The 18,962-nt window shown below is 43.9% G+C and overlaps 1 long non-coding RNA gene and 1 other non-coding gene across 2 annotated transcripts; both read left to right on the top strand.

The window, feature by feature from the left end:
- The first annotated feature begins 4,321 nt into the window (after positions 1–4,321).
- LOC140475661 (uncharacterized) lies at positions 4,322–13,694 on the top strand. Its single transcript, XR_011960154.1, has 2 exons — positions 4,322–5,510; positions 10,832–13,694. It is a non-coding gene; the product is annotated as an uncharacterized lncRNA (long non-coding RNA).
- Positions 13,695–14,133: 439 nt separating this feature from the next.
- LOC140475663 (5S ribosomal RNA) lies at positions 14,134–14,252 on the top strand. Its single transcript, XR_011960155.1, has one exon. It is a non-coding gene; the product is annotated as a 5S ribosomal RNA (ribosomal RNA).
- The last annotated feature ends 4,710 nt before the right edge of the window (positions 14,253–18,962 follow it).

Genomic DNA, 18,962 nt, shown 5'->3' with positions numbered 1-18,962 from the left:
ATGTGGCTGTGGTACCGAGTTTGTTTCACAACATGGTTGAAGAGCTTCAGAGCAGACGCAATGACCTGGGAGTTGCAGTGGGAGAGGGACTCCCTGAGATTCTTGTAGAGAGAGGAGGAAAACTTCTTCAAGGCAGGCATCCTTGCAAGAGGATTCGCAGTAGGGTTAAAATCAACAAGGTAAAAACAATGACTGCAGATGCTGAAAACCAAATACTGGATTAGTGGTGCTGGAAGAGCACAGCAGTTCAGGCAGCATCCAATATGTAACAAAGCCAGAGTACTGCTCATGAGGGATTTTAACGTGAACACAGATTTAGAGGTAGTCAAGCATTTGTCAGAAAGGTAGTGCATGTCTGGTGTATTGCCGGTACTGTTTCTCACTGCATTATGTCCTATATGCTTCATGTGGACAAGCAGTATTGGGTTCATTAATGAGTAATGATTTGGAATTAATGAGTGAGCTAGTTGTGCGTGGCCACTTATCATAGAGCGATGATAGCACTATCAAGTTCAAGGCAGTGTTTGAAAGCACAAAGCATGTATCTGCTGTATTCGGTAACGAACCGGGACAAGTGATGGGCTTGTTAGTGGATGAACACTTTGGTGATGGTGACCACAGTTCTGTGACTTTCACCTTGGTTATGGAGAGAGATAGGTGCGTGCAACAGGGTAGGTTTTACAATTGAGGGAAGAGTAAATACAATGTTGTAAGACAGGATCTGAGGAGCATAAGTTGGGAGCATAGGCTGTTAGGGAAGGATGTCGTGGAAATGTGGAACTTTTTCAAGGAACAGATACGACACGTCCTTGATATGTATGTATCTGTCAGGCAGGAAAGAGATGGTCGTGTGAGGGATCCTTGGTTGACGAGGGAGGTTGAATGTCTTGTAAGGAGGAAGGAGGAGGCTTACATAAGGTTGAGGAAACAAGGTTCAGAGAGCATTGGAGGGATACAGGATAGCCAGGCCGGAGCTGAAGAAAGGGATAAGGAGAGCTAAGAGAGGGCATGAAAAATCTTTGGCGGGGTAGGATCAAGGATAACCCCAAGGCTTTTTACGCGTATGTGAGAAACATGAGAATGACGAGAACGAGGTTAGGTCTGATCCAGGACAGTAGTGGGAGACTGTATTGAGTCGGAAGAGATAGGAGAGGTCTTGAATGAGTACTTTTCTTCAGTATTTACAAATGAGAGGGACCTTATTGTTGAAGAGGAGAATGTGAAACGGACTGGTAAGCTCGAAGAGATACTTGTTAGGAAGAAAGATGTGTTGGGCATTTTGAACAACTTCAGGATAGACAAGTCCCCCGGGCCTGACGGGATATATCCTAGGATTATGTGGGAAGCAAGAGAGGAAATTGCAGAGCCATTGGCAATGATCTTTTCATCTTCACTGTCAACGGGGGTGGTACCAGGTGACTGGAGAGTGACAAATGTTGTTCCCCTGTTCAAAAAAGGGAATATGGATAACCCGGGAATTACAGGCCAGTTAATCTTACTTCAGTGGTAGGCAAAGTAACGGAAAGGGTACTGAGGGATAGGATTTATGAGTATCTGGAAAGACACTGCTTGATTCGGGACAGCCAGCACGGATTTGTGAGGGGTAGGTCATGCCTTACAAGTCTTATTGAATTCTTTGAGGAGGTGACCAAGTATGTGGATGAGGGCAGAGCAGTGGATGTAGTGTACATGGATTTTAAGAAAGCATTTGATAAGCTTCCCCATGGTAGGCTTATGCGGAAAGTCAGGAGGTATGATAGCGGGAAATGTGGCCAGTTGGATAGAGAGGGATTAGCAGAGGGATTGAATTCAAGAGTCATGAAGTGATGTTGCAGCTGTACAGGACCTTGGTTGGGCCACATTTGGAGTACTGTGTGCAGTTCTGGTCCCCTCACTTTCGGAAAGATGTGGAAGCTTTGGAGAGAGTGCAGAGAAGACTTACCAGGATGTTGCCTGGAATGGAGAATAGGTCGTACGAGGATAGGTTGTGAGTGCTAGGCCTTTTCTCATTGGAACGGCGAAGGATGAGGGGTGACTTGATAGTGGTTTATAAGATGATCAGAGGTATAGATAGAGAGAGTAGACAGTCAGAAACTTTTCCCCCTGGTACAACAGAGTGTTACAACGGGACATAAATTTAAGGTGAAGGGTGGAAGGTATAGGGGGGATGTCAGGGGTAGGTTCTTTACCCAGAGAGTGGTGGGGGCATGGAATGCACTGCCCGTGGGAGTGGCAGAGTCAGAATCATTGGTGACCTTTAAGCGGCAATTGGAGAGGTACATGGATAGGTGCTTAAGCTAGGACAAATGTTCGGCACAACATCGGGGGCCGAAGGGCCTGTTCTGTGCTGTATTGTTCTATGTTCTATGCTGCTGGAGTTGGAGAGTTCGGAAAAGCCGCCTTGACTGAGATGAGGCAGAGACCTTCCACAATAAGGTTGGAAAATCTGCTGATGGCTAAAAGAACTGAAGATGACGGGAGGATGTTTAAAGAAACATTGAAGACAATAGGAAACCAGTTGATACCCCTGAGAGGGAAAGCTCTGCTTCACAGAAGAAAACAGTCATGGACAAAAATATCAGCATAGATCCTGCTGATTGGGAAAGATCCAGAGAGCAGGAAAGACACAAAGCAGTGTAAAAGAGCTCCCAAAAGGAATTTTGATCGGAATCTTTCCAGGGACATCAAAATCGAGAAGAAATGTTCCGCTGCCCTAAAGGGAAAGCGGGTGGTCAGGAGAAGGTGGGGACATTGTAAATGGTCGAGATGTTCCATCATTCCCCTTACCTCGTATTTTCAGGAGAAAAGGAGGATAGCTTGCCAGAAGTCCCGGTGAAATGAAAAGTGGATCGGGAAAAGCAACCGAATAAAATGAAGGTGAATAAAACATCGATAATGAGGAAATGACTGGAATCAAAGGGTGACAAATGCCTGGGATTAGGCGGGTTCCATCGGTGGGTGTTAAAACAAATCGACAAGCGCCTCATAGAATCCCGAACTGTAATCGTTCAGAATTCCCGAGATCCAGGAGTCGTCCCTCCGGATTGGATTGTTGCACGTGTCAGTCGCGCTTTTTAAGAGAGGAGAACCCGGAAAACTCGGGAATTGCAGAGCATGGAGCTTAGCACCTATGGCAGGGAATTTGTTGGAGTCTATAATCAAGGCTGGGATAAGTGAGCACCTCAAATTGTTGAGTTAACCAGGGAGAGCCACATGACAGGTAGGTCGTGCCTGATAAATTCATTGCAGAGGGTTTGAAGAGGGGACTAAGGTAGCTGTCAGGGAATAATGTCCGTAGATGTTGTTTACATGGACTTCTAGAAGGCATTTGACAAAGTCCACTTAAGTAGGTAGGAGCCAAGAGAATTGAGGGCAAATTCCTGACAGGGCTCGGAGATTGTTTGAGTGGCAGGTGACAGAAAGTAGAGATAATGGGTAGGTAGTCAATTGGCAGGATGGAACCAGTTATGTCTCACACGGACTTGTGTTAGGGCCTCAATTATTGATGTTATTTGTTAAGGGAATGGGTAATGGCACAGGAAGTCTTATCATAATTTGTGGCTGCATAAGTTAGGCTGCATTGTAGACTGTGTAGATGACAGCATAAAATTGCAAGGGGATATTGATAGATTAAGTCAATAAGCAAAACTGTGGCAAAAGCATTAGAATGAAAGCAACAGTGAGGCTATCCATTTTTGGATCAAGAAGGGACAGATCAAGGTATTTTTCTGGATGGTATGAAGTGCATGTCCAAGGAGACTTGGGGTTTCAGGTGCACACAACTTTAAAATGTCACGGACACGTACAGAAAATAATCCAGAAAGCGAACAGATTGCTGTCCTTTTTAAGTAGAGGACTGGAGTAGAAGGATGCCGAAGTTGTGCTGCAGTTCTACAAAACCCTGGGTAGATAGACCCCACTTGGAGTACTGTGAGCGGATCTGGGCCGCACACCTTCTGAAAGGAGTAGAATATTGATTGACAAGAATGATACCTGGACTTCCATGGTTAAGATGGAAGGAGAAATCATATCATTTAGGCCTGTGGTCTGTAGAATTGAGAATGTTAATGGGTGGTGTGATGAAAGTCTTGAAGACATGAATAGGAAAAGAGAAGGTGGAGAACGATAAACGATTTCTACTGGTTGGGGATTGTAGAATGAAGGAACATAACGTGAGACTTTGGGCCAGAGGGTTGCATAGAGATGTGAGGAAGCAGTCGTGCACACATCGGATGGTGGATTTTAGCCATCATTTTCTGACAAAGCGCAGTGGATGCTGGAGGAGTTGTTCTATTGAAATGTGAGGGAGATAAATGTTTGTGAAGCAAAGGTACCAAGGGCCAGAGGCTTGTATATGAAGTTGGGCAAGAGCTGAGCCATGATGTTTGAATGGAGGCAGAGGTTGTAGGGGCTAAACAGCGTTGTGGTGTGTGTATGTTGCTGTGGTTATAATTTGGAAAGGAGTTTATTTGTGAAGCAGTTTGGATGGGCATGTAATGAAATGGAGTGGAGTGAGTGTGAAGGAGTTGATCCTTGTGGGATATAGGTAAATTAATGTTACTTCTGCAATTCTGCAATTCTGCAATTCCATTTTACAAAGTAAAATGAACTCACACCTGTGTGTCATTGTTTTAGCCACGAGCTGAGTCAACAAGAATGGAAACGTTGTGGAGGAAATATATAATTGTTTTTGTATGAGCTAAAATTGTATGTTAGAATGAGATGTGCCAATAAAACAATGGTAGACATTACGGGCAAATAGATAAGATGTTGTGAGGGGATGAAGTTAAGCTAGATACGGCTGTACAAACAGTAGGTATAAACATCTGCTTCCCACTTTTACAAAAACACAGGAACAAACCCCAATTAAAAGGGTCATAGGGATCAGAACGGCCTCGGGAAAGGCACAGATGAAGGGGGTAGATAATGATGAAGAAAGAATATGCCTAACAATGACCTACAGCAGAATGAGGTCAAACAGCCTTGTGAGGCCAGGAATAAGCATTTTGTCACAGACAGGGCCGGATAAGGCAAGAGATAAACAGGGGTAATGGGAGCTGGTCTTGGGGAAGTGGACGATGTAAACAGGGGAGGAGCAATGTAAAACAAAAGACATCAAATCATATAAATATTATATATGAATTGAACTGGGTGTGTATGTCCTCTACCTTATAGGCACTGGACATCTCACCCACTTACAAGTGTAAAATAAAGGACACTGCTGATTCAGATGTTGTCTCGGACTACAATTATTGAGGTGTGTGAGCTTTGTTTCTCACAATTGGGGGCTGTCCGGGATTTTCTTCCATCACCGGGGGGAGTGGCTGGCCTTGGACACTGGGAAGACGCGTCCCGTTCCCCATTGAGGAGCGGTCTCGTGTCCTGGTTTGGTCTGCTCCCTTGGGCGACTGGTACGAATCCCACAAGAGAGACGTCTGAATCAGACAGGGATAGGCGTTCGATAGAAAATACGGTGACAAGGGGCCAGGCAACTCTCTGCACAGACCAAGGTAAGAAACCTGACTTTTAAGTATTACCTTGGTGGCCGGGATTGAGTTTTAGTAGTTAATAAGGGACTAACGAAGGAACTCAATATGGGTTGTGCCGTGGGTAGGGAAAAAGCCTCCGGGAAAACAAAAGAAGGAAAAAGCAATGGAAATGGAGGCGGGGTCTCTTACAACATACCTCCAGAAAGTCCTTTGGGGAGGATGTTGTGGAATTGGGAAAATAATACTTGTACAGGGGAAAAAGATGATTAAATATTGTTGCTTCGTATGGACGAAGGAATCCATTCTTCGTCCCGCCTCTTCTGGCCAAAATACAGGTCGGACAAAGACTGTAAATATCTGAATTTATTTGTCAATGAGTGAGAGAGAGAGAGAGAATGAAAAGAGCTGTACAGCTGGTAGAAAGTTTAACCCTTTGTGATTTGGTTTGAATGCACATTTGTTTGTTGGTGATTGAATGTTTGCGTTTTATTCCCTGGAGCTTGAGTTCCGGGACTGTTTTGAATCTGATTTTTATTATGGAAACTTAACATGATTTCTTTAAAGGTGAAGGATTCTATAGAGATTATGAAAAAAAAAGAATGATAACTCCTGTTCTTCTCACAGGTCATAACTGCCTTACTATCAGTTTCTAACTAATCTCTTTTATCTTTACATAAAAGTGATTTAAGGAGGACAGTTGAAGTTTCAGTTCAACATTAGATTGTAGTAAAAACAAAATTCTATGGTTAATATCTGTGACCTTGGATTCGCCCATTGTTCATGCATTAGAAGTTTTTGTTAAACTTGAATAGACAAATTCTTTTAAGGCAGCTCTGATTATTTCACGACCTATAGTATTGTAATTGAGCAATGATTGGTCAGCACTACTTAAGAAAACTAATTTTGGATTTAAATTAAGGGACTAAAACTGGGTGAGTACAGTGGATTTCAAAATTGAGAACTGTATGCATTTTACATTTTGAATATTAAATACTGAATAAATGAATGTAAATATATAAATATATTTACAAGTTTGGAACAGGCTTTAAGGTGAGTCAAGCATGAATTGATGAATTGGTGTTTGAAGTTATGGGGAGCTAGAAATACTGCAATATTTCTTTAAAAAAGAAAAAGGGGAAGAACGTAATGACTTATCCCCTTCGGGAGGTACCAATAGGGGACAAAGAGATTGGGTTTGTAAGTGTCCCCCTCAGCAGTGGGGAGGTCAGAACATTTAAAAAAGAAATGAAGGTCCTGGTTGAGGATCCGGTAGGGTTGTCTGAACAAATTGATCAATTTTTGGGGCCCAGTCTGTATACCTGGGCTGGGTTAATGTCTATTTTGAATATATTATTTACTGGGGAAGAAAGGGGACTTGTATGGGGAGCAGCCATTAAAATATGGGACAGGGAACACCCCATTGGAGATGGGGATGCTGGACAGGGAGAGGTGAAGTTTCCCCTCAGAGACCCCCAGAGGGAAAATCAAAACCCGGAGCATAGAAAAGAAATGAGGGAATTGAAAGACCTGATTCTAAAAGGAATAAGAGAGGCAGTTCCAAAGTCACAGAATTTGACTAAAGCCTTTGAAGTTAGACAGGAGAAAGGTGAGACTCCCTCAGCTTTCTTGCAAAGATTAAGAGACTCAATGCGGAAATATTCTGGGATGAACCCTGAGGACCCAGTGGCACATGGTCTTTTGAAAGTACATTTTGTGACAAAGGCATGGCCAGACATACAGAGAAAGATACAGAAGATAGGGTGGAGTGAAAAGCCATTAGATGAATTGTTAAGAGAGGCACAGAAAGTGTTTGTAAAGAGAGAGGATGAGAGACAGAAACAGAAGGTGAAAATGATGGTAGCTGCGGTTGATGAGGTAGTTAAGAAAAGAATGGAACCGATAGTGACCAACCGGAGCGGTGGGTGGCAGCATGTCGGACAGAGAGGACAAGGGGGAGCGTTTGATAGAGGGTTCGAGTGACAGGGGCAGAGCTGGAGGTCTCCACAGGCAGGATGCTATTATTGCGGAAAGATAGGGCACTTTAAGCGGGAATGTCCTGCTCTGAAAAGGGAAGAGAGGGCAATTCCGCTTATGAATTTTGATGAAGAATAGGGGTGTCAGGGGTTCCTGCCCCCGGGGACCCACCAGGAACCCTTGATAAACCTGAAGGTGGGACCCTGTAAGGAAGAGGTCGTCTTCCTAGTAGATACTGGGGCAGCACGGTCATCGCTGAATTTTAAACCAAAGAAAGTAGGAATGTCAACACGGTCAATTACTGTTTCGGGGGTAAAAGGGGAAGGATTTACTGTTCCAGTATTTGAACCTATGATGATAGAAGGTCCTAAGGATAGGGTCACAGGGGAACTGTTGTATATCCCTGATATAGGAAGTAACTTATTAGGGAGAGATTTAATTATCCTCTTAGGACTGGGGATTGGAATTCAGGAAAAAGAATTAGTTGTAGAAAGGCAATGTTGACAAAGGATGTGGAGAGAGAGATAGACCCTATTGTATGGGCTAGAGAAGGGAATTGTGGAAAACTACAGATCCCTCCCCTTGAAGTAAATTTTTAAAAAAAGGAAAAGGGGACGTTGTCTGTGAGCGACAATATCCCATTTCCATAGAAGGTAAACGAGGACTGCAGCCAGTAATTGAAGGATTGATTAGAGATGGACTGTTGGAGCCATGTATGTCTCCTTATAATACCCCAATACTACCAGTGTGGACATCCGATGGAACTTATCGATTGGGGCAGGATTTGAGAACATTAAATCGCATAGTACAGATCAGGCACCCAGTGGTACCAAACCCCTATTCCTTATTAAGTGAGATCCCTCATGACCACAAATGGTTTAGTGTGATAGATTTAAAGGATGCCTTTTGGGCTTGTCCCTTGGCAGAGGAAGGTAGGAATATGTTTGCCTTTGAGTGGGAAGACCCTAAGACAGGACACAAACCGCAACACCTGTGCTTCCCCAGGGGTTTACGGAATCCCTGAATTTATTTGGACAGATGTTAGAACAAATATTGGAGAAATTTAGCAGCCCCAAGGGGACTACCCTGTTGCAGTATGTAGACAACCTCTTAGTAACAGGAAAAAGAAGAGAGAGAGTAGTAGAAGCCACTAACAAATTATTGAATTTCCTGGGTCAGCAGGGACTGCGAGTATCTAAAAACAAACTACAATATGTGGAGCAAGAAGTGAAATACTTGGGACATTTAGTTAGTGAGGGAAAGCGAAAGATAAGCCCGGAACGGATAGAGGGAATATTGGGGATGTCACTGCCCAGCACTAAACGGGAGTTACGCAAATGTTTGGGTCTAACGGGTTATTGCAGATTGTGGATTGATTCCTATGCACAGAAGACTAAGAAATTATATCTCAAACTATTAGAGGGGGAACCAAAATGTCTACTTTGGGATGATGAGGAAAAAGAACTAGTTGAGAAACTCAAAAGAGATCTGATCCATGCCCCCGTGTTAGCCTTACCTTCTCTAGATAAACCTTTCCACCTCTTTGTTACCGTGGATAAGGGAGCGGCTTTGGGAGCATTGACCCAGAGGTGGGGAGGAATGAGACAACCAGTAGCATATCTTTCGAAGCTACTGGATCCAGTATCCCGGGGGTGGCCTGAGTGTGTGCAGGCCGTGGCTGCCACTGCACTGTTGGTGGAGGAAAGCAGAAAGCTTACATTTGGGGGAGCCCTAATAGTAAGCACTCCACACCAAGTGAGAACAATCCTAAACCAAAAAGCTGGGCGATGGTTGACAGACTCGCGGATTCTGAAATACGAGGCAATATTAATAGAAAAGGATGATCTAGTGTTGGTCACTGACAATTGTTTAAATCCAGCTGCCTTTCATTGGAAAGGGGAAGGAGACTCTCCTCAGAATCCAGGGCACGATTGCCTTGACATTATAGAATACCAAACTAAGGACTGCATGGACCTGAGAGATGTTCCACTTCATGCAGGGGCTAGACTTTTTATAGACGGATCATCCCGGGTGACTGAAGGGAAAATACATAATGGGTATGCAGTCGTAGTTGGGACAAACAGTAGTGTGGTGGAGGCAGGACGGTTGCCAAATGGGTGGTCAGCTCAGACTTGTGAACTCTATGCATTGGAAAGAGCCCTTAGGGCATTGGAGAATAAAGAGGGAACAGTATACATTGACTCTAAATATGCATTTGGTGTTGTGCACACCTTCAGTAAGATATGGCAGGAACGACGGCTGATCAATAGCCGAGGGAAAGAATTAGTACATGAAGAATTGATTAAACGAGTCTTGGAGTCCCTATTACTTCCCCGAGAAATAGCAGTAGTGCATGTAAATGGTCATCAGAAAGGAAATGAACTAGAAGTTAGGGGAAATGGATTAGCCGATGAAGTGGCTAAGGAAGCAGCCCTGAACCCACAAGAAGTGGTGATTCATTCCCTACTACTTACTGTCCCAAGTCCTAGGGAAGCTCCTATATTTACTGAAAGCGAAGAAAATGAATTGAGAGATTTAGGAGCTGTAAAAACAGCAGACAGGCATTGGAGGTTACCTGATGGAAGGGAAATGTTAAACAAAATGATGATGTGAGAGATTATGGCTGTCCTACACCAAGGCAGCCATTGGGGAGTACAAGCAATGTGTGATTTAGTTCTTAGGGAATATGGATGTAAAGGAATATATACAATTGCTAAACAAATATGTGAGGGATGTATAATATGCAGAAAGGTAAATAAGAAAGTCTTGAGAAAACAGACCCCGGGAGGAAGAGACCCAGGATTGAGACCTTTCCAGAGTATACAAGTAGATTATACTGAACTCCCCAGGGTAGGGAGACTAAAATATTTGCTAGTCATAGTAGATCATCCATCTGGTTGGGTTGAGGCATACCCCCGAGCTACCGCCACTGTGAGTGGAGTGTCTAAAACAATATTGGAGCACATAATTCCCTGATATGGGCTCGTGAACCATATTGATTCCGACCAAGGAACTCACTTTACCCCCTGTAACACTTTAGAGGTAATGAAAGGGTTGGGAATTTCCTGGGAGTTCCATACTCCATGGCACCTGCCATCATCGGGAAGGGTTGAGAGAATGAACCAAACACTCAAACAACAGCTCTCTAAATTGATAATAGAAACCACACTCCCTTGGACCAAATGTTGACCTATAGCTCTCTTGTGAGTACGAACAGCCCCAAGGAAAGATTTGGGACTATCCCCCTATGAAATCTTATTTGGATTACCTTACTTGGGAACGAATGGAGAATTGCCAATTCCCGAAACTAAAGAGTTGTTCTTAAAGAAGTATATACTGGGCTTGTCCTCCTCTTTGTCTTTCCTCAGGAAACAGGGTTTATTGGCACAGACTCCACCCCTTGAATTCACCGTTCATCCCATCCAGCCGGGCGATTGAATCTTAGTAAAATCATGGACAGAGACTAAATTACAGCCGGACTGGGAAGGGCCGTACCAGGCTCTTTTGACGACCGAAACGGCAATAAGGACGGTGGGGAAAGGCTGGACTCACTACACTCGGATCAAAGGGCCAGTGGAATCTCCAGTTGAGGAAGAAGTCTGGACAGCCGAATCAACGCAAGATCCGCTGAAACTCAGATTAAAGAGACTTTGAGTAACTAATTATACAGTGGTGATGCGAGTGCGGGATTATTTCTGTAAGATTGTATATTAAGTCTTTTTGGTGCTTCAGCATGATGTTTAGAATACTGGGGATGCTGCTAGAATTATGATGCTAGCCCTTTTAGTATTGGGATTTCGTCAAATATCATTTTCATATGTATTATTAACGGTTCCTGAATTTGATAATCCACAAGTAATAGACGCTGATGTATGCAGCTTAGTAAATTGTGGGGATGTAGATAATCAGAGACAGTACCGCAGCTCTGAGATACATCTTACGTCCTATGGGGATGGCCTTGGGGATGGTACTTAGTATAATGATCTCATCACAGTACACTGGGCCCCCTTCCAACCAGCTCGTGATTGTCCTGATAAAAAGTGTAACCCAATATACCTAACGATAAGGAAAACCACATGGCATGAAACAATCCTGGGGGGGGCACCTATGAGATACAATGAAATGAAACGTTTGGGATAGAAATGAAAGCAAATGGGAAGGATTTCTTGGGCTATTGTTTTCAAATTAGCGAAGGACAGGGAAAACAGGTAGAACTACTGGGTAAGAAGATACAATCTTTCACCCCTCCCGATGATCCTAAAGTAGTAAAATTTATAGAGGTAAAGGACTTGAAACAGACCATTGAAATAGAAACTGGGTACGGGGATCCAAATGCCTGGGTTGAATGGGTAAAGTATACTGTGAAAAGTCTGAACAAAAGCAATTGCTCTGCATGTGCCTCCAGTCGGCCAGTGGCCCAGGGGGTTCCCTTTCCACTCGGGTGGAAGCGAGACAGGAAGGGCATGAAATGTATGATAGCCCTGTATCAGGATGAGACTGCATGGAATGATAGGAATTGTACCTCCCCTATCTCTGATGTTCCCTCCCTTGGAGAAGAAAGATGCAAAAGTTCCCCCCGCTGTTTTCTGCCGCAGTTGGAAATCACACAGCCTGTGTGTGTAGACGAGGTACAGGTCGGTCGAATGATTTGGGGGAGCTGAAATTATGTACAGAGATTAAGAATGTTACCGAAACGGAGAAGGGAAGGAACTACTCAGCACTAAAGGTTCCCCGAGCGGATCTGTGGTGGGACTGTGGAGGCAAAATATTGAGACCCACGCTACCTCCAGATTGGAGAGGGATATGTGCAATTGTACAATTGGCAATTCCATTTACCCTGGCATTTGAGAAGGAAAAGATAGGGGGGAAAAAGGGAAGGGGTAAGAGATTACTGTTAGACACTTCTTTCGATGACAGGCTTTGTCTCGATGCGGTAGGAGTCCCTAGGGGGGTACCTGATGAATCCAAGGCTCGTAACCAGATTGCAGCAGGCTTTGAGTCAGCTCTCTTCTGGTGGGTAACAGTTAATAAAAATGTAGATTGGATAAATTACATTTTCTATAATCAACAGCGATTTGTAAATTATACAAGAGATGCGGTTAAAGGAATATCAGACCAGCTTGATGCGACAAGTAGGATGGCATGGGAGAACAGAATGGCCCTTGATAGGGTTTTAGCAGAAAAAGGGGGTGTGTGTGTGTGTGATGTTAGGAGGAAGTTGTTGTACCTTTATTCCTAATAACACTGCACCTGATGGTTCAATTGCTCGGGTCTTAAGAGGATTGACTACCTTAGCAGAGGAATTGGCTGAGAATCCAGGAGTAGACACATCTCTCACAGGATGGCTTGAGTCCTGGATTGGAAGGTAGAAGGGGATGGTGGTTTCTATCCTTACTTCCCTGATAGTAGTAGTCGGGGTATTGGTGGCCATTGGCTGTTGTATCATACCCTCTATACGAGGGCTCACCCAAAGACTGATTGAAACAGCCTTGATGAAACAGGTGCCCCGAAAAGAAAAATGCAGAAGATAACAAAGAGTAATTAAAAGAAAAGGGGGAAATTGTGGGATATAGGTAAATTAACGTTACTTCTGCAATTCCATTTTACAAAGTAAAGTGAACTCACACCAGCGTGTAATTGTTTTAGCCACGAGCTGAGTAAACAAGAATGGGAACGATGTGGAGGAAATATATAATTGTTTTTGTATGAGCTAAAATTGTATGTTAGAATGAGATGTGCCATTAAAACATTACGGGCAAATAGATAAGATGTTGTGAGGGGATGAAGTTAAGCTAGATACCCTTGTACAAACAGTAGGTATAAACATCTGCTTCCCACTTTTACAAAAACACAGGAACAAACCTCAATTAAAAGGATCATAGGGATCAGAACGGCCTCGGGAAAGGCACAGATGAAGGGGGGTAGATAATGATGAAGAAAGAATATGCCTAACAATGACCTACAGCAGGATGAGGTCAAACAGGCTTGTGAGGCCAGGAATAAGCATTTTGTCACAGACAGGGCCGGATAAGGCAAGAGATAAACAGGGGTAAAGGGGGTCGGTCTTAGGGAAGTGGAAGATGTAAACAGGGGAGGAGCAATGTAAAACAAAAGACATCAAATCATACATAATATTTATATGAATTGAACTTGGTGTGTATGTCCTCTACCTTATAGGCAGTGGACATCTCACCCACTTGCAAGTGTAAAATAAAGGACACTACTGATTCAGATTTTGTCTCGGACTGCAATTATTGAGGTGTGTGAGCTTTGTTTCTCACAGTACCAAGGGCCAGAGGCTTGTATATGAAGTTGGGCAAGAGCTGAGCCATGATGTTTGAATGGAGGCAGAGGTTGTAGGGGCTAAACAGCGTTGTGGTGTGTGTATGTTGCTGTGGTTATAATTTGGAAAGGAGTTTATTTGTGAAGCAGTTTGGATGGGCATGTAATGAAATGGAGTGGAGTGAGTGTGAAAGAGTTGATCCTGTTGTGTAATAAACGTGTGTGTGTGTGTGTGTCTAGGGTGAAGTAGAGGAACTGAAGATGGAGATGGGAGAATAGAAAGGCAAAGGAAAAAGAAATGTTTTGGTGCAGGATGATTGAATGGCAAAATGTTGTTGTAAATGCAGCAGTGTGCGCCTTTAAGGAAGCAGAAATGGAAGCAGTCTGTGCCTACGGCCATACTAGTCTGAAAACGCCCGATCTCGTCTGATCTCGGAAGCTAAGCAGACTCAGGCCTGGTTAGTACTTGGATGGGAGACCGCCTGGGAATACCAGGTGCAGTAGGCTTTTGCAGCCACCAGAGGTTGCTCACAGCTTCGCACTCTCACACTCCCATTCATCAAGCAACGTCCTATTAACTACTCGCTTCGTCTCTCTGTCTCACTTTTTCTTGCCCAATTTCATTGTTCAGCTTCTTCCCCCAATACACAAACACATCATTACTGCTTGAGATTGGAGCAAACGCACCAGGAACACCAAAGCAGCAAGTATTTTATTGAAGAGCACAAACCGTGATTTTTATTAAGTGATGCCTCACTTTCGATGATCACACTTCCCTGATCGATGTCAGCGTTCCCCTGTTTTCTAACAATCGTCTAACTAGTGGTGTGGATAGGGTCTGAAAGCAACAACGTTGTGGTGAGGGCTTGTCAGGTGAAGGGTGTTTTACAATATCTGCACTCACCGGTCGAGTTCATACAACGGTGGATCGATATGGTTACGGCAGGAAGAATGGGTCAGCAAACACAGCAAGTTCAATCATTGTAATGATTATTATTACACATCAGCAGCAAATAATAAGATAAGTGTAAAGAGGGAGTATTTAAAATGCCAGGTACAAAAATCAAGGCTTATTCTCTAACATCCGAAGCCTTCACAAACAGATCGGCCTAATAATGGCACAAATGGTGATGAATGGTTCGATCTAATTGACATCACTGTGCCTTAGTTACAAGTTGACCAAGGTAGAGAAATAACATTTCCAGAGTGCAGACTATTAGCAATAGTAAGGTGGAATTTGGAAAGAGGAGTAGGCCCTGACATTTAAGGATGACAGAAGGACATTAGTAAGTAAGGATATTACTTTGGAAATCTTAACCGTGCACTAAGATAATCATACCATTTGAAGACACTGTCAAGATGCTTTGAAGAAAGGCAACTCCTGTTGGACTAAATGCAAGAGAATGTTGTGTTCATTAACAGTCGGGTGGATAAAGGCAGAAGCAATAGGTTCCCATGACTTGGATTTTCAGACTGTATTTCCTATAATTTCAGACTGAGATGAGGTGAACTTTCGACAGTTATTGTGTTGTTAATCTTTAGAATGATATTCTCCAGAGTGTGGTGTGGGTTCTACTGTTGAGGATACTTCAGTGTCAGTGGATGGGGTTTTGATATCTTAAGGAATTCTGAGAGGGAGGTGCAGTTGAGGTGGATCGATGGTCATCAGTTTGAATGGTGGAGCTCTCTGGTGTGAGATATTGACCGCGGAGAGTGTGCTGCAGATTGAGCAAAGCAAAAGGTGGTCTCCAGAAGGATAATTGTGAAGACCGAGGTTATAGGATAGTGGTATAGGAGGGATATGGAAAATGGCAGAGGTGGTGGAGTAGCCTCCATGATGAGAAACAAAATTCTGTCAATGATGAGGGAGGACATAATGAAGGAAACGCATTCAGTGGAGACCGTGCGGGTGGAACTGAGGAATAGTCGAAATCCTAAAATTGTAATAGGTGTTATGTACAGACCGCCTGGTAGCAGCTCTGAAGTCCTGGATGGTAAAAATGCACAAAACTAGGCAATATGTAACAAAGTAAAAACAATGACTGCAGATGCTGGAAACCAAATACTGGATTAGTGGTGCTGGAAGAGCACAGCAGTTCAGGCAGCATCCAATATGTAACAAAGCCAGAGTACTACTCATGAGGGATTTTAACGTGAACACAGATTTAGAGGGAGTCAAGCATTTGTCAGAAAGGTAGTGCATGTCTGGTGTATTGCCGGTACTGTTTCTCACTGCATTATGTCCTATATGCTTCATGTGGACAAGCAGTATTGGATTTATTAATGAGTAATGAGTTGGAATTAATGAGTGAGCTAGTTGTGCGTGGCCACTTATCATAGAGCGATGATAGCACTATCAAGTTCAAGGCAGTGTTTGAAAGCACAAAGCATGTATCTGCTGTATTTGGTAACGAACTGGAACAAGTGATGGGCTTGTTAGTGGATGAACATTTTGGTGATGGTGACCACAATTTTGTGACTTTCACCTTGGTTATGGAGAGAGATAGGTGCATGCAACAGGGTTGGTTTTACAATTGGGGGAAGGGTAAATACAATGTTGTAAGACAGGATCTGAGGAGCATAAGTTGGGAGCATAGGCTGTTAGGGAAGGATGTTGTGGAAATGTGGAACTTTTTCAAGGAACAGATACGACATGTCCTTGATATGTATGTACCTGTCAGGCAGGAATAAGATGGTAGGGTGAGGGCACCTTGGTTGACAAGGGAGGTTGAATGTCTTGTAAGGAGGAAGGAGGCTTACATAAGGTTGAGGAAACGAGGTTCAGAGAGCGTTGGAGGGATACAGGATAGCAGGCGGGAGCTGAAGAAAGGGATTAGGAGAGCTAAGAGAGGGCATGAAAAGTCTTTGGCATATAGGGTCAAGGATAACTCCAAGGCCTTTTATGCGTATGTGAGAAACATGAGAATGACGAGAACGAGGGTAGGTCCGATCAAGGACAGTAGCGGGAGACTGTGTATTGAGTTGGAAGAGATAGGAGAGGTCTTGTATGAGTACTTTTCTTCAGTATTTACAAACGAGAGGGACCTTATTGTTGAAGAGGAGAGTGTGAAATTGACTGGGAAGTTGGAAGAGATACTTGTTAGGAAGGAAGATGTGTTGGGCGTTTTGAACAACTTGAGGATAGACAAATCCCCCGGGCCTGACGGGATATATCCTAGGATTATGTGGGAAGCAAGAGAGGAAATTGCAGAGCCATTGGCAATGATCTTTTCGTCTTCACTGTCAACGGGGGTGGTACCAGGGAACTGGAGAGTGGCGAATGTTGTGCCCTTGTTCAAAAAAGGGAATAGGGATAACCCCGGGAATTACAGGCCAGTAAGTCTTACTTCAGTGGTAGGCAAAGTAATGGAAAGGGTACTGAGGGATAGGATTTATGAGTATCTGGAAAGACAGTGCTTGATTAGGGACAGCCAGCACGGATTTGTGAAGGGTAGGTCTTGAGGAGGTGACCAAGTATGTGGATGAGGGTAGAGCAGTGGATGTAGTGTACATGGATTTTAGTAAGGCATTTGATAATGTTCCCCATGGTAGGCTTATGCGGAAAGTCAGGAGGTATGATAGAGGGAAATTTGGCCAGTTGGATGGAGAACTGGCTTACAAGTCGAAGTCAGAGAGTGGTGGTAGATGGTAAATATTCAGTCTGGAGCCCAGTTACAAGTGGAGTTCTGCAGGGATCAGTTCTGGGTCCTCTGCTGTTTGTAATTTTTATTAATGACTTGGAAGAGGGAGTCGAAGGGTAGATCAATAAATTTGCAGATGATACAAAGATTGGTGGAGTTGTGGATAGTGAGGAGGGCTGTTGTCGGCAGCAAAGGCACTTCGATGTGATGCAGAGCTGGGCTGAGGAGTGTCAGATGGAGTTTAACACTGTCAAGTGTGAGGTTGTCCATTTTGGAAGGACAAATAAGAATGCGGAATACAGGGGTAACGGTAGGGTTCTTAGTAAGGTGGAGGAACAGAGGGATCTTGGGGTCTATGTACATAGATCTTTGAAAGTTGCCACTCCAGAGAGCTTGTAAGGAGGCCTATGGAGTATAAGCGTTCATTAGCAGAGGGATTGAATTCAAGAGTCGTGAAGTGATGTTGCAGCTGTACAGGACCTTGGTTAGGCCACATTTGGAGTACTGTGTGCAGTTCTGGTCGCCTCACTTTTGGAAAGATGTGGAAGCTTTGGAGAGAGTGCAGAGAAGATTTACCAGGATGTTGCCTGGAATGGAGAAAAGGTCGTACGAGGATAGGTTGAGAGTGCTCGGCCTTTTCTCATTGGAGCGGCGAAGGATGAGGGGTGACTTGATAGAGGTTTATAAGATGATCAGGGGAATAGATAGAGTAGACAGTCAGAGACTTTTCCCCCGGGTACAACAAAGTGTTGAAAGGGGACATAAATTTAAGGTGAAGGGTAGAAGGTATAGGGGGGATGTCAGGGGTAGGTTCTTTACCCAGAGAGTGGTGGGGGCATGGAATGCACTGCCTGTGGGAGTGGCAGAGTCAGAATCATTGGTGACCTTTAAGCGGCATTTGGATAGGTACATGGATAGGTGCTTAAGCTCGGACAAATGTTCGGCACAACATCGTGGGCTGAAGAGCCTGTTCTGTGCTGTGTTGTTCTATGTTCTATGCTGCTGGAGTTGGAGAGTTCGGTAAAGCCGCCTTGACTGAGATGAGACAGAGACCGTCCACAATAAGGTTGGAAAATCTGCTGATGGCTAAAAGAACTGAAGATGACGGGAGGATGTTTAAAGAAACATTGAAGACAATAGGAAACCAGTTGATACCCCTGAGAGGGAAAGCTCTGCTTCACAGAAGAAAACAGTCATGGACAAAAATATCAGCATAGATCCTGCTGATTGGGAAAGATCCAGAGAGCAGGAAAGACACAAAGCAGTGTAAAAGAGCTCCCAAAAGGAATTTTGATCGGAATCTTTCCAGGGACATCAAAATCGAGAAGAAATGTTCCGCTGCCCTAAAGGGAAAGCGGGTGATCAGGAGAAGGTGGGGACATTGTAAATGGTCGAGATGTTCCATCATTCCCCTTACCTCGGTATTTTCAGGAGAAAAGGAGGATAGCTTGCCAGAAGTCCCGGTGAAATGAAAAGTGGATCGGGAAAAGCAACCGAATAAAACGAAGGTGAGTAAAACATCGATAATGAGGAAATGACTGGAATCAAAGGGTGACAAATGCCTGGGATTAGGCGG

Source organism: Chiloscyllium punctatum, unplaced genomic scaffold, assembly GCF_047496795.1.
Source record: "Chiloscyllium punctatum isolate Juve2018m unplaced genomic scaffold, sChiPun1.3 scaffold_1960, whole genome shotgun sequence".
Taxonomy (NCBI): domain Eukaryota; kingdom Metazoa; phylum Chordata; class Chondrichthyes; order Orectolobiformes; family Hemiscylliidae; genus Chiloscyllium; species Chiloscyllium punctatum.
Note: the sequence above shows the minus strand (reverse complement) of the source record. Positions and strands in the feature narration are given on the sequence as shown.